Source organism: Oreochromis niloticus, unplaced genomic scaffold, assembly GCF_001858045.2.
Source record: "Oreochromis niloticus isolate F11D_XX unplaced genomic scaffold, O_niloticus_UMD_NMBU tig00000235_pilon, whole genome shotgun sequence".
Lineage (NCBI taxonomy): Eukaryota > Metazoa > Chordata > Actinopteri > Cichliformes > Cichlidae > Oreochromis > Oreochromis niloticus.
This window is the reverse complement of record NW_020327097.1, coordinates 302,855-315,514: the sequence shown is the minus strand read 5'-3', so window position 1 is coordinate 315,514 and position 12,660 is coordinate 302,855. Positions and strand designations below refer to the sequence as shown.

Sequence of the window (12,660 nt, the reverse complement as noted above, 5' to 3'; positions counted from 1 at the left end):
AGCATGCTAGCGGGCCGTCGTTATTACCGGGTTTTTGGAAAATACTGCGCACTTCAAATCAATCCTTTGATTTTTCTGAAAATCGACAGCGCCCCTTATAATCCCGCGTGCTTTATGTAACTCTGGTTGTGTTTACTGACCTCGAAACAATTTTATGTACACGGTGCTCAAAAATCTGTCAAATGTTTCAGTACGACTTTGCTCAGCTACGAAGCCGCACCGCTTGATGGTAGTGGTGGGCGATACTGCATATTTTGGTATCGATCCGATACCAAGTAAATTCGGGCCAGTATCGATCCGATACCAATACAGATACGATACTTTTCAATAAATAGGGTGGATGCCTCAGTGAATTACTAAATCGCAATTAATTTTCATGACCTTAAGTGTTTTTTGTGATGTTTCCTTTGGTATTATTAATTAGTTAAAACCCAGGACATAATTAGGAGAAAGAATTTATTTATAATTAAATAAAAAATGTTTTATTATTGTGGTGGCTCGTGGTCTGCGATGCCGCTGCAGGTGAGATGGGCTCACCTTCACTGCCTCTACAATGATGCCTCGCCGGCTTAAAACCTGTGCGCTGCTTGTGCTTTTGTTGTTTTTGGTGTTGATGTGTACAGCTGGCAGCAGGAGGGCTGCAGCCGTTGAATGTAGGCTTCTGCTACAGCAACCGCGTGATCACTGTAAGTAGGGCTGCACGATTAATCGTTAGAAAATCGCGATCTCATTTCCAAATGACAACAATTTTAAAAAAAAGAAGAAAAAAAAAAAAGACGACGACGATTGTACCGCATTTTGATCCGGGACATAATCTGCACGAAAACAAGCGCTCACTCTTCCTGCTCAACAAATGACAAGGGCGGAGCCTTATACCACGTGATACAGAAGCCACCTGGCTGCTAAAAATGGCAGGGAAAAACCAACGGAGAGCACGTGAGAGATGATGAGAAAGTGACAGAAGAAAATCCGTCCTGGTCAACCACCCAAACATCAATAACGGGAACCTTATACAGCGCTTCCCCATACCCGTCGAACTCCGGCAGGCACAAAGAAATTACTGAGGCTATCACTTATCACCTGACCAAAGATATGGCTCCCTTCAACACTGCAAAACGAGGGATTGCAAAACAGTGTTACTTTGCTTTGTCAGTATTGGTTATGTATATGTGTTTGTTTGTATATGTTTATGTTAATAGAATGTTAACTATAATGTCAGTATTATCTTTTAATTATATAGGTTTACTTATGGTAGAATGCTGCATGTAATCATTTGTGTTTAGAAGTATGTAGTTGATAGTGTAGAATTAAAGAAATTATTTTACTGCTATTGTTCATATTACCATGGTATTAATCACATAATCTCCAAGTAGGGATAGTGCATTTAGATGAGCAAACATATTGGCAGTCTGGGAAAGACCCATTCGTAAGGAAAAGGATTTTAATCTCTTTATACATGATTGCATTTGTGCTTATTAAAAGAGCTGTGGCTCCTGGTCAAGTGAAAGGTCAGGAACTCTTGGCAGACGTTATGATCAGCCAATACATGGTGAGGATGACGGAGCTCTGAAAGGAATTGCAACACACCTGCTTACATGTCATATTTTTCAGTTATTTGATTATTCTTTATTACCTATATTCTTTAGAGTTAAGTTTTAAGAGTTAAGTAGTCTAGTTCATATTTTTAGAAGCATCATTTGAGTGTGACATTTAGTCTAGAAATTACACATATCGTTTCAGCTGTGTACGTGCGGGCCTTCTGTGGGTGTGAGGTGCAGAAGGGGTCATGACACCATACACAGAGCACACACACACACTCACACATACACCCATACACGAGCATAGGAGTAGAATCATTGTAGTAGGTTAGAAGTTGAGATGTGTTTTTGCTGTAACCACAACTGTGTCAAAAGTTAACTGAATGGTTGTGGTTTTGGATTGACATATGTTTTACTGAATCTGCCTGGCAACAGGAAAGGGGGGCTGTACCATTTCACCCCTATAAAGCCTTTGTTCTGAGTATTGTCAGGAGTTCAATGCTGAATCTGCTCAGTGTTGAACTCCATGCATGTAACCAATAAATCTTCGCTTTGATCATACCTCGTGGACCAGAGTTGTTATTTGTTTGAGAGCCCTCCGTACTCCTTTCTCCAATATTGAATCTTAACAATAGTATCCTGGAAGAATGTCTCATCCTAGGAAGCTTGTGTGATTCCAGAGTGTTCTGGTTTTCACACCCACATCCTGGGAGCATGGGAGAGGTCGTACCTTCTTTTACTGTTTTATGGCAGGATAAAACGTATCTATGTCTGTTTTTATGGAACTCCAAAGTGTTCAAAATTAAATAAATAAATAGGTCATGATGAAATAAATAACTATGTGAATAAATAAGACACAGATATGTAATGTGAGAATGATATTGTGAAATAATGGAACACATTTTGAAAAAAATGCTCATTATTGTGAAATATATTGTATTCTGCTATATAAATTTACTTATTATTGTGAAATATTATTTCATGGTCATTATTTTTCACAATAACAGAGATTATTCCTGAGGCATTTTATTTATTTCCAGCCGTTTTTATTCCAAAATGTCCTTTTTTCAAAGTCAGTCTTTATTTCAAAATCCCGTTTTTCCCGATCGTCTATTTATGTCATAATGCGACTTTTCAGCAGAATGACTTTGTCTGTCAATCAATGTAAGTGGGTTGGACCTTTGCGCCTATTGGCTTATCGTTTACCATCAACTAGTTTTCCTGGATACCTGCTCGGCGGACGGCTGCTACAGCTAGCAACAGCGTGCTAGGTCAAAAGTCACGGAGGATGGCGGATTGGTGTGAACTTCAGTCAGTTCTGCTCATTTCAGCAAATCAGATAGAGAGGGATCATTTACCAGTAGATACTGTTTTGAGTCGTTTAGATGACGTTTCTGAAATGCTTGGGATGATAATTGCTCTTGAAGATGTTTGCATCGATGACAACATTGTCGAAGGTTTAAGATCAATTCAGCACCGTGTTCGTTTGGAATACGCCGAGGAAGAACAGTCTTCAAATATTGGTCGTCCACGTCTTGAAATCTCGGCTGCAGCACTCAGGACTTTAGTGCTGTCCGGGATAACCATCGGGGTAATTGCCGATATGTTTTCTGTGTCTTCGAGCACAATTAGGAGGAAAATGACGGCGGAAGGTAAGTTTATGCTAATTGAACACCTGTGTGATTCTGTACACAGCATTGTTTAGATGTTGACCTTGATTATGACGTTTGACAATGAAATATTATCGCTTAGTTTTTTTTTTTTTACTGTCTAAACCAAGTGGGGCAGCTACGGCTAAAGCTATCGGCGCCATCTCGGCGTTGAGACACGTTTAGCCGGCGTAGTGTTAGCTGTTAGAGTGTGTTAACTCAGAGACTGGGGGCAGTGGAACCTGTAGGAACCTTTTATACGGAGAGTAGACCCAGCAGCTTTCCACAGTCTACTTACTTACCACATCTTGTTAGACAACAGGGTCATTAGTGCTTTAAATAGTACATAGTTGAATGTTTCATTGCTGTTTGCAGTTGATTGTTCTCTGATAACGCATAACAAAGTTGATGTTAAATAGCGAGTTTATTGAAATGGGTTTGTCTATTTCAGCAGCGTTTTAAATATCATACTTTCTCTGGTGTCTTCAGTAAAGCTAAAACAAGAATACATTTACATCCTTGGTTCTTTCAGTATTAATTGGAAAACTTTGTTGAGATTTGCTGTTATATGAAAAAAATGTTTTATGTGCAGAAAATCTGATAGGAATTCTTCTATTGGAGATGTGGATTTGGATTCAAAAGTGCTGGACATTCAGCGTCATCACCCAAATGCCGACTGCAGAATGATGATGGGACATCTACGATCCAGAGGCATATACATTCAAAGTAAGCTGATATTGTTAAAATATCCAAACACCAGTTTCCAGCTTGGAAAGCATGTCAGTGTGGCCTTGATCTGATATTTTAATGTTTCCATCAAAAATGACTAGCATGTTCTCATCACTGTTATGCAGTTATGTTCCTGTTTGTAAACAATTCTCTCTCCTCACTAAATCTGTACAGCACCTGGATACTTACCTGACACAATGATGATCTGTCCCATATGCATTAGTGTTTACAATACAGTCTTTTTGTAGTTGTTAGTCCTAAGACATGATCTGTTTGTTAATCAGGATTTCGACTGATGGATTCAATGAGACGAGTCAATCCAGAAGGGGTCAAGATGCAACGGTTATCTATTAAGACTGCAAGGCGTTTTCAGTACAGTGTACCAGCAGCAAATCACCTTTGGCATATAGATGGAAATCAGCATTGAGCGCCTGTGGAGGGATGTATATGAAAACATCTTCACCCAGCTGGAGATTCAAGGACTGCTCAACCCTGGTGAAAAAATTCACTTGTTTGCTCTGCACAGATGCTTTTTGCATCACATTCAACATCATCTTCAGTCATTCCAGGAAGCATGGAATCAGCACGGACTCAGAAAAGCAAACAACCATTCACCCCTGCACCTCTGGTTGCTGCACAGAAAGGAGGGACAAGATTTGTCACAGGTACATGACTATTTGATCCATATTTGTTCTTGTATGTAAAACTCTGCTATCTGTAGTGGAGATGAGTTTATTTCTACTGTGCAAGTTGGTGTACCAAAATTTTTTTTCCTGTAAGTGGAAATGTCTCCCAAGCCATTCTCTCCTTTTATCCCATCTGTCAGGTATAGATGGCAATACTTTAAACAAAGTTAAATTTGTTATACCTGAAGAGAACCAATCCTGACCTAGAATGGGTGAATGAATAATTAGTTGGTAGTAAGGGGCAGAATAAATCCTCTCCCTTGTGCACCGGGCCGTCACCTCGTATGGGCCGGTCCACCGGGGCTCCTTCCACTTGCGTTTAATGACCTTCAGCCACAGCGCCTTCGCGTCAGGAACCTCTCCTTTCTCCTTGGGCCTCTCACACGCCACCTGTTTAGTAAAACTGGACACAAGTGTAGCCAATGCCTAAGAAACTCACATAGGCCCTGGCAGACTCAATAAGTCCATCTAGGAACAGCTGCAGGAAACACTTCTTCAGTTTAGATTTAACACATGTGCATGCTCTTTCAGGTTGATGAGGATTATGGTGTGGACTGGACAGGACCACATAATCACCGCCCATCAAATGAGATCACCATTCCTGAGATTCAGCTCCCACGTGCACTGAATGAACGAGACCCTGCTGTGCTACCAAACAACAACGTTTCACTCAGTCAAGCTTTGGATGCCTACTGTGAAACTGTTCAGTCACTCAAACTTATGTTTGATAACACACCTTAACTCTTCAAAGTAAACAGGTGCAATATGTTCACACCATATTTCTTGCATAACCATACTTCAAAATCACTTGTAGAAAGACACTATCACATTTAATCAGTTTCCATGTCAGGAGGATTTTTTTTTTTAATTTCTACATCTATGGCTTTGTAGCTAATACTGACTCAAAACAGCATAACCAATTTCATTAAAAAAAAAAAAAACAGTGAGTGGCTATAAAGCAGGATTTGTTTTATACAGCTGTCACTTTAATGATATTCATTTCTTGGTTGGATGTACAGTACATGTCAACTCTGAGCAGATTTAATACAATGCAGACAGTACAGTAGTGTAACATCTTAATTCAAATAATTTTTTCTACAAAATTGTTTTGTACCAGTAGCGAGTATAAACAAAACATACTGTGTAATTTATAATATACAGTGAACAACTGATTTTGATATCTGAACTCTGTCAGTTTATATTAAAAAAAGCCATAAATGCTCACCTGTACTGTGCATTTTTCACTGTCAAGTGTATTAAAAGGAACTAGAACTCACTAGATTGTCCATTTCTTTGAACACTGAATACAGTAATGTGATGCAAGAAAGAAGAAATGGTCTAATCTTACCATGTGGTTATAGAATCAATCCTAAACCAGACCAAAATCTGAGTCAGTAGAGTTGAGACACACCTGAATGTCCATTACAAATGACTCATAGGTACAGTAGTGTGCAGGAAGACGTAGTACTTCAAAACAGGTGGAAGACTGCTGTTGACCACTTCCACAGTCATTTCTCTCGGCAAGACTTCCCATCCTGTCCAAAACTTGATGAGGGCTTTTCGTTGTGCACAAGATGCTGCAACAGAAGATTGTTTTAAACTATAATGACATCCTATATTCATTATTTTGAATCTTTTATGGAGAAATACCATAAAAGATGACCACTTACATACAGGGCACCAAACATTTTTGCCCCACTGAAATTGCTGTTGTAGCTGTTATAGATATTTTTATGTTAACAAAGCTAAAAGTAGTCTACATACAATTATAGTGCAACTGATAATGCCACCACTCTGTTTTTTTATGTATTGCATGGAGGCAGGATGGAGCAAATAACAAAACAAAATTATACTATAGTGTACTTTGTTAATGACCCAAGATCACTGGACTGTATGTAATTTACCAAAGTATAATCAGAGAAAACCAATAGCAAAATACCTATCGCAGCAGACTTACCATTTTCAATGAAGGACCGAAGGTAGCCTGCCACTCTGCATTTATCCTCAAGAGCATTCCTCTTCTTCCTCATCTTCATCTTCTGTGGCAGGCCACAGTCATTTTATAGCTTTACTTATCTTGTAGTCTTAAGAGCATCAGCAACATTAGGTGTATTTTTATTAAATGTAACCCAGCTGTTCAACTAACCCAAGCATACAAAATAGTATATTGGTGTTTTGTGTCAACAATTAATGTGCATCCTTCATAAATTAACCAAATACCTTTACTATTCAGATGTTAAAAGATGTGACCTGACCTTACCTCACAACAGGGAGCAGTCTCTGATTCCCTTGGTAAGAAAAGAGGAATGTCGTCTGATCTTTCTGTCAGAAGCGGCCGTACCATTGTCTCCTTAAGCCCTTTCCTCAGCTGCTTGACTTGACGACTTGTTCGTGTTATGAACTACAACGGTGAGACCAAACCAAAACTGAAGTTGGCTTCCGTAAAGTGACACACACTTTAAATGTTAAATATTTAAAGAACATCCACCGTACTAGTAAAAGCATTTTCAAATTATACCCACTTACAAAATCACTACGTTGAACTAAAATTGCTTTCTTTTCTTTCACATAGATTACTTGTCTTCCATATTAGCAGAGAAGATAAGCCACTTTAAAACAGTCATGAATAACTATTACCTACAACAATGTAAATAGTAATACAGACATTAACCCAGAAGACAATTATTTTCTCTTACCCTAATTTATGGAATTCTTTGCTATGATAAAAACAGTATTAAAAAAATATGTGACTGAACTGATTAAAAAGCTAATTTTTGGGAGACAGACTAACTGAGCAGTAATAACATATCGTTACTTACCCTGAACAGCGTTTCGTGGAGTGGAGCTAGCTGTGATAGCTTTAGCATTTGCTAACGTTAACACTGTGCGGTTGATGAGAACTTGGACCAGGGACCGCTTCATCTCCAGTACACTGCTGCAATACTCTCTCAAACTGAGGTGAAGACGTACAATCTAAGCGGTTAGCAAGTTCTCTGAGTAACTCAGAAACGGACTTGTCTCCTGCAGCCATGTCCTTCACAAGAACTGATAAACCTGTAACGTTATTCGCGCCCAGTGTTTTGCATTTGTCGGTGCCTTAACTTTATTTTGAGCTGCATACTCCCGCCGGCTGCATAGGAGACGCATTGCACCATTAAACCTAAATCGACACTTCATGTGCTATTACTTGTGTCTGAGTAAAGGAGCAACCAATCACACAACTGGCTCCGCCCTGTCTCTCTTGATTGACAGACAAAGTCATTCTGCTGAAAAGTCGCATTATGAAATAAATAGACGATCGGGAAAAACGGGATTTTGAAATAAAGACTGACTTTGAAAAAAGGACATTTTGGAATAAAAACGGCTGGAAATAAATAAAATGCCTCAGCAATAATCTCTGTTATTGTGAAAAATAATGACCATGAAATAATATTTCACAATAATAAGTAAATTTATATAGCAGAATGCAATTTATTCCACAATAATGAGCAATTTTTTCAAAATGTGTTCCATTATTTCACAATATCATTCTCACATTACATATCTGTGTCTTATTTATTCACATAGATATTTATTTCATTATGACCTATTTATTTATTTAATTTTGAACACTTTGGAGTTCCATATGTTTTACTCTTAAGTGCATTTTGTTTAGATGAACTGCTGGACTTCCAGGCCAGCAGGTTAGGAAGTCGGTTATGGACACACACACACACACACACACACACACACACACACACACACACACACACACACACACACACACACACACCCCTAAACATCCAAATTCCAATGTAAAGAACAAACACCCACTGATGTATAAATAAAGAACAGGGCAATGGCACGGCGCGAGTCTCAGAGCCCGCACCTCTGTGCGAGTTCTGTTGCTGCCCTTGCTTGCAAGTAACTAACTGCAGTGTGTTTCTCCTCCCTGATTCTCAACTGAAGAAGTGTTTTAGAATAAATCTCTTGACAGTTTATTTTCTGTATTTATATTTTGGGAGCTTTTATTTTGTTTGTGTGACCTTTGACTTCCCACGAAGTCACTTCCTGTAGCTGCGCGCTATTTTCCTCAGTCGCCTAGAGGTCCCGCTGAGGAGAGGTGAGCGTACGCTAGTGTTCTCAGTTACAGAGTGAATAAACACAGTTAAAGTAACTAAAAGTAATTCAAACACTGCTTGCTCCCTTTGTACATTTTGTCTCACAGTTCTGTTAGATGTTTCAGTGTGAATTATTGTTTCTCTGTCGAGTACAGCACTTTATTGTAACATGCTAGTTAGCCATTTTCAGATGAGAGCATATAAGCATGCAGGTGACTTCTCATGTGGTCCGCTATCCTTCTCTCTCCCTTAAAGGTGTTCATGCAGAAGTCCAGTAAAGTGAAGTCGCTGTACTGTTTTATTTTTATTATAAACAGGTATGTGAGCTCCCTCTTTTATTTTTGTGTCATGTGTACTGGTTATATCTTTTGTTTGTGATTCATGTTCACTGTTTCAACTTACTGTTAGATATATGTAACAAAAAAAAAAAAAGTAAAATTGCCACTGGTAAATGAAGTCTCCCTAAACTATAATTTTGTTGTTGAGGTAATTGTCACTATATGGTCACGATGCAGTGCATTTTCATTTGTTACATATGATTATAAATACATTTTAGCAGTATTATTTGTTAATTGGATTTGTTGTGATGTTGCACCTCAGTCGCCTAGAGGTCCCGCTGAGGAGAGGTGTTTATGCAGAAGTCCAGTAAAGTGAAGTCGCTGTACTGTTCTATTTTTATTTTAAACAGACAGTTCAGAGAGAATAAATCCGCCCAGCTGGCAAAGTGAGAGCTGACTCCTCTGGTCATTCGCACAACACAACGCAGAGAGCTAGCGGCCCTCAGAGTTTAAGGCCAGACCGGCTACACATACATACATACATACATACATACATACATACATACATACATACATACATACATACATATATATATGATGGTGCAGTTACTGCAGCGTCACTTACAGAGATCTCAACTAGGAAGCACACATCACAATACTTTTGTATATTAAAGTCCAGCCTCACAATACGTAAGCAGATATCATGATATGCGTCAGTTACTTGATTTCTATAACACTTAAAAACCGTCCTCACCGTCTCACACTCTGTGTTTCCTGCTGTTTTTTCTCCTCGTACACGTCTCTGAAACATCCAGAGTACATTCTGTGCTAATCTCACTGAGCAGGCGTACAGGCAGAGCCAAATGTCTCTAATCTTTGCCCTAGAAACAAGTCTAATATTTATCTGTGTCTGTAAGCGTGTTTGCATTGATCCTCAAAAGACTGAATGCCAACTCTCATGAGCACATTTGCAATGTGTGTATGAAAATAAGTATAAATACTTATTTAATAAAAGCTCACAAAATACCATTAATAAAAGGCCGGTTAGAATAATGTATTTCCCACAAATCACTGCCTCTGTTTGTATCTCTGTCACTGCAGGACCAAGAAGTCCGCGCTCTCAGGAGGCCGACAATTTTGTTCAAGAAAGAAGTGGAAGAAAAAAATACAACCGTGACGAGTTTGGGAAAGATTTCACTGTGAAAGCTTCCCTAAAAATGCATCAGGTCATCCACACCGGAGAGAGACCGTTCAGCTGTGGAGACTGTGGAAAGTCTTTTACCAGGTCTGGAAGCTTAAAAACACACCAACTAATCCACACTGGAGAGAGACCGTTCAGCTGTGACGAGTGTGGAAAGTCTTTTACGCAGTTTGGACACTTAAAAACACACCAACTCATCCACACCGGAGAGAGACCGTTCAGCTGTGGAGACTGTGGAAAGTCTTTTACCCTCTCTGGAAACTTAAAAACACACCAACTCATCCACACTGGAGAGAGACTGTTCAGCTGTGGAGACTGTGGAAAGTCTTTTACCCACTGTGGAAGCTTAAAAACACACCAACTAATCCACACTGGAGAGAGACCATTCAGCTGTGACGAATGTGGAAAGTCTTTTACCCACTGTGGAAGCTTAAAAACACACAAACTCATCCACACTGGAGAGAGACCGTTCAGCTGTGGAGACTGTGGAAAGTCTTTCACCGAGTCTGGAAGCTTAAAAAGACACCAACTAATCCACACTGGAGAGAGACCATTCAGCTGTGACGAGTGTGGAAAGTCTTTTACGCGCATTTCACACTTAAAATCACATCAACTCATCCACAGTGGAGTTAAAGCGTACACCTGTGATCAGTGTGGCAGAGCTTTTACTCACAGTACCAGCTTACAGAGTCATCTAGTTACCCACTCTGGAATTAAGGCGTACAGCTGTGACATTTGTGGAAAAACTTTCAGCCGGATAGGGAGCCGAAATACACACCTACGCATTCACACCGGACATGATGTGTACAGCTGTGATCAGTGTGGTAAACAGTTTACCACAAACACAGAGTTACGACGTCACATGTTTCCCAAACTGAAGAACGACCTTATAAATGTGACCTGTGTGAGAAGACTTTTAAATCTCAACGTTACCTGAGAGCACACCAACAGATCCACACCAGAAAGACTCTACAAGTGCAGTTACTGTGAGGTATGTATTTATATTTTTATCTTGTCAGCCCGACTGTTTGAAACAACTCTGCTCATCAAAGTGTGTTAGCATGTTAGCAATTCGAGTGCATGGAAAGGCAGCTCTGAATGATTATTCAGACACTAATCACAGGTTTTTAGGGATAGTGTTTGAGAATTGTGTTATTGTTATTGTAGCATTAAACTAGTATTACTTTAATGTTTTTACTCTTATAATCTTTATAGCACATTAAATTGAGCTGAGTGTGATAATGTAAACAGTAAAATGTAATTGGACTTTGGCAGAGATGCTCTTTATTTCAGGTGACGTTCAGGATAAAAATGTTGAAGGACTGACTTACACTGTCTTTGTGTTTTTGTTTAGAAGCAGAGCGACACAGATGGATCAAGTTCTCAACCCTGTCATCGCTGTGGGAAAGACTTTTGTTGTGACCTTTCTGGAAAAACTTTAAGTCATTGAAGGACTCTGAAAATACATCAACGTAGACACACTGGAGACAAAATGAACTACTGTAAAGAATGCGGGAGAGGCTTCACCACTTCAAAGGACTTCAAACAATATGAACTCCTTCACAGTGGCGTTAAAAAGCATGTCTGCGATCAGTGTGGGTCATCCTTCATCAGTGCACGTCAGCTTGAAAGGCATAAACGAGTCCACACATGAGAGAAACCATACAAGTGCAGACACTGTGACAAAACCTTTTCACAATCGTGATCATACTAAGCATGAACGCAGACACATGAAAGAGAACTTCATCTGTGAAAGAGTTTGAGTAATCTCAGTTCATACTCCACTCAGAAACGATTCCATGTTACAAATAAACTGTTACGTCTTGATTCCTGCTTTTACGTTAATCTTGTAAACGGTACATTTGGATAACAACTGAAACCGGCCCAGTGAATGAACAATGGGCTGTGAGGTCAATTTCTTCATCATTAATATGCAAATTCTTATGAGCATTGATCAACAACCACTGGTCAATGGCCATGAGTACCATTCACAGAGTAAAAATTTGCATAATGATTATGAAGTTTACTGTTACCAATGTTCAAAAACATTTACTAAATTATCTTCTCTGTGCAAACATCAGCGTGATGCAGGACTGAAATCATTGCCATCTCTGGATCACAGTGAATCTGCAGAGACAGAAAGATCCTCTTCTGGTTTCAGCGTCAGACTTAAACCCTTGAGATCAGGCTCCACAGAGTTCAGGTGGAGTCTTCTGTAAAGATCTGATGAGGCAGCTCTGAATGAAAATGTGCCTCTCGTACATTTTAAGCTTTCTAAACTGTTCTACTGTAGTGTTTGTGTTGAGTGGTTCGCTTTGTTCCAGCAGTTTGATTAAGAAATCTGTTTCCTGTTATATTTTTATTGAATGCATTGATCCATGTGTTCTGCAGGTTTATTTCAGCTTGTTTGTGTAATGAAATCCTGCAACAATTAAACCAAAATTTTATATGTTAAATAAAGAAATGGTTTACTGACAAA

At 39.2% G+C, this 12,660-nt stretch overlaps 2 long non-coding RNA genes across 2 annotated transcripts; both read left to right on the top strand.

Annotated features, from left to right (window-relative positions):
* The first annotated feature begins 3,318 nt into the window (after positions 1 to 3,318).
* On the top strand, positions 3,319 to 5,258 carry LOC109195609 (uncharacterized). Its single transcript, XR_002057161.2, has 3 exons — positions 3,319 to 3,913; positions 4,201 to 4,581; positions 5,134 to 5,258. It is a non-coding gene; the product is annotated as an uncharacterized LOC109195609 (long non-coding RNA).
* A 5,625-nt stretch (positions 5,259 to 10,883) lies between these two features.
* Positions 10,884 to 12,660, top strand: LOC109195612 (uncharacterized). Its single transcript, XR_002057165.2, has 2 exons — positions 10,884 to 11,172; positions 11,536 to 12,660. It is a non-coding gene; the product is annotated as an uncharacterized LOC109195612 (long non-coding RNA).